Genomic DNA, 3,498 nt, shown 5'->3' on the forward strand with positions numbered 1-3,498 from the left:
AGATTGTGCTTTTTTCGGCAAGTGAGCCAAGAAGTGTGATAGTGATCACACATTAAAAAAGTGGAAAGGGGATGGCTTAACCACCAATCTGACAACGGTTCGATATATTGGCATTTGGCAAATTTAGCTAATGCAATGTACTTTACGATGTCAGGGACCACATTACTGGCAACGTGTTTAGTGTCTGATTGTTTTTAAACTTTACGACCATCGCCAACTGTGCATGTACTTAGACAGAGTTATGTTTTTCATCCGTCTAGATGCTGGCACGCCTTTATGCTGTAAGTAAGCAAATTGACCAGTTCAGTTAAACTGCTATCCCCAGGTATGAAACCTGGGCCACGTAATATAGCGACACATGACCGAAAGCCTGCACGTTCTTCATCAAAGACATTGGAATAGTAAGGGTGGGAATTGAAGGCAGGTTTCATGAGTTCTGCAGCGCGAGCTTCCCTATACGCTTTCCGAGCAGCGGGTAACCGAATCTTCCTGGGGCGTGCGTACCTCAGCGCGATCTATATGTGATTTCACTTCGCGCCGTATTGTGTGCGTGCTGCCCTAAGGGTATAACGAGCGTGCGCTATGTAAGCACGCTCCACATGCCCGTTGTGCAGTCCAGTTCTCGGCTGAAGAAGAGTTTCAATATCAGTGCCTGCCTCAAAACTGCAGTGCTGAAATATTCCCGATGTTTATAAACGGTGCCGAGTTCGACGGTACCGTCTACGCTATAATATATTAGGTCAGTCCTAGTTCTGCAGTGAATGCGTTCCCTTTTGCTTAGACTAAAATAGACGTAGAGAAGGAGACGTCAGTATGAATGCATCATTGCCGAATGCGGTTCAGCGCACTCAACCACTGAGCTCGTGCGAAAAAAACGAACTGCAGCAAATTTGTATGCGTCATGCCGAAACCGAAACCGAAAATAGTTTCTTAACCGAAAATAGTTTACTGGGAACTAGAGCAGTGCACGGGTCGCAATTTCGAGGCCCGGTCCGCCCCGCCCCGACAGAGATATGGCGCAGTCCCGGCCGGGTCCCGAGCAATTTATGAAAATTGAGCCCGAGCCCGTCCCGAGCCCGAAAACTTTTTAAAATCTCAGGCCGAACCTGGCGTGAGCCCCACAAACTTCTAAAATATGAGCCCGAGCCCGGCCAGAGTCCGGCAGGGCTTTGTTAAATATCATCCCTACTCCGACAGGATATTAACATGAACTTGTTTGCTGTTACCCTAAAAAGCGTAAGCACAAAGCGAATACAACTACTTTAGATTTATATTTTCTTTAAACTTGCATTGAACTTTGTACAACTTATCCTCACTTAGAAGCTTTATTTTCGCTAGTCGTGTAACTTCATTTGCCAGTCTTCGAAATCAAGGCACACACGAGGATACCCTAAATGATTCGGAGTAAGTGGATTTTTTTATTATTGCGATTCTTCAACAGATATTGCACCTTTCGTGCTTCCATTTCTTGCTGAAATTTAACCAGTCAATGCATCCGGTTGCACCATTTGATTTTTGTCTTTCCGTATAGTTACATTGGCAGCATGATTTTATCTGGGCTTCTTTTGTTTGTTGGCTTTAGTCATGGCTCTAAAGAAATTCTTGCGCGAAAAAATCATGGCCTCTGCTTAGAATATTGGTTCTTCACACTGCAAACACTTCGAAATCCTGGTCACATTGGTTCTGTTTGTTTTAGTTTTTGAAAAGGAGAGAGAAAATACAATCATGTTGCAGTCAGTGGCTGGAGTGCCCTCATTTTCTGCCCGCTCTCTGAATAAGCTGATAGCACCCAGACGCTGGTTTTATTGATGTGAAGGCTTTCAAAGTGCAATCTCCTTTTATCATATCTTTTAATGGCGCCGTAGTGAATTAGCACTCCCTTTTTTGTTTTCACTTTACCTGAAACATCAACAACAAAACTTTGTCTTGCCAAAAGTTTAGAATTTGCTGCACGGGATAGCTGGGCCTCAGGAACTGCCCGGGCCGGATCAGACCAGCACGGCCCGAAAAAATTTTCGTTCAAGTCCGACCCCGGCCCGGGCCCTTGCACTGCACTACTGGGAACTACTTTGGCACAGTAACACAAAGCAGTCCCCCCCGCGTATCCTTGTCTCCATTGCCCCAGAAAGTTGCCCCTAAGTATAGGAGGCATGGTAGAAACAACTTTTTCAGCTTCTTCACGGGGCTATTGGAAGCAGTCGTGTTTATTTATGTTGAGACGATAGTCTTCTTGGTGTACATAACAAGGTAGGTAAAAAGTTTGTAGAGGCAAAATGAAATGGTTCTCATTTATTAACTTCATTGATTTCAGCCGATGTGCTCTGTTAGGGACCTGTACAGTGGTAGGTGTCCTTAGTCCGGGATGCCTTGATCGGGTTGGGTACCCCAGTCGTCGCTGGTCTAAAAGGTTGAAGCTCGCCGGAAGCTCCAATCGCCGCTCATAGTTAGGCAGGATATTAGGGGTAACACTAGGGGTCAAAGTAGGGAATGTACGGGGGGCCTTGTTTAGGGACAATTTGCATGTGGAGTATAGAAGTCGGGATGCATAGTGTGTATCAGGTAGTAATTAGTTCGCCGGGGGCGGAAGGTCCTGGCTTCGTCTCGGGGGAAGTTTTGTTGGGAAATTTTATAAAAACACACCTTTGGGCTATCCTTGGCAAAACTTTTTCTGGCGATCTCCGTCGTGCCATTTGTAGCTCCTCCAGGTCTACACGCGCCCACTCTGACTGGAAGTGCGTACTCTGAGATTCGCTGTGCAGTAAAACACCCCATGTGCTGCATGCAACGGGCCTAATTTCTTAAACCAAGCGGCAGCACTAACTTCGCCACGGTTACAACCGGACGACGAATATACTGCAGCGAACTATTCCAGTGGCTTCCGCGAACTTGCTATAAACGGAAAATGTTTACAAATAGTATAGGTGCATATAATTGCTTATAAAGGCTTATAATTTTGACCACAAATGAAGACATTATCGTAAAATTCATGAGCTCCACCAGGCACCGAAAAATTTCTTCAGAGTTCGAAGCTGCAAAAAAAAGTACCTGTGGTACAGAAGATCTTCGGGCGTTTGAATACACACCAGGCGTATGAGTGAATGATGGTTAGTCACGAGAATTTAAATAACCGATTTGAATAAAAGGTGCCAGAAGATTATCTATCAGACCCTCGAAATCAGAGCTCGACTGCTAGAAATCAGAAGGTATGTTCGGAAGGACATCGTAATAAATGTACAAAAATACGGTTCGCATTGCAACAACCTGAACGCCGGAGTGGGTATCCTACCGCTGTAGGATACCTGCGACTTCTTCTGAGCCTCCTGGGCTCGCCTGCAGTCCTCGTGTCACCAGGGCCTCCAAGGGTTGCACGCAGCACCGGACACCTAGGGAATTGACATCGACTTGCAACGTAGAACCGACTGAAGTATATAAATTGGTAGTAAATCCGGCCAGTAGGGTCTCGCACGAGTAACCTTTGTAATGAGTAACGAGTAAACT

Source organism: Haemaphysalis longicornis, unplaced genomic scaffold (assembly GCF_048455015.1).
Source record: "Haemaphysalis longicornis isolate Haplotype H1 unplaced genomic scaffold, Haemaphysalis longicornis Haplotype H1 scaffold_15, whole genome shotgun sequence".
Taxonomy (NCBI): Eukaryota; Metazoa; Arthropoda; class Arachnida; order Ixodida; family Ixodidae; genus Haemaphysalis; species Haemaphysalis longicornis.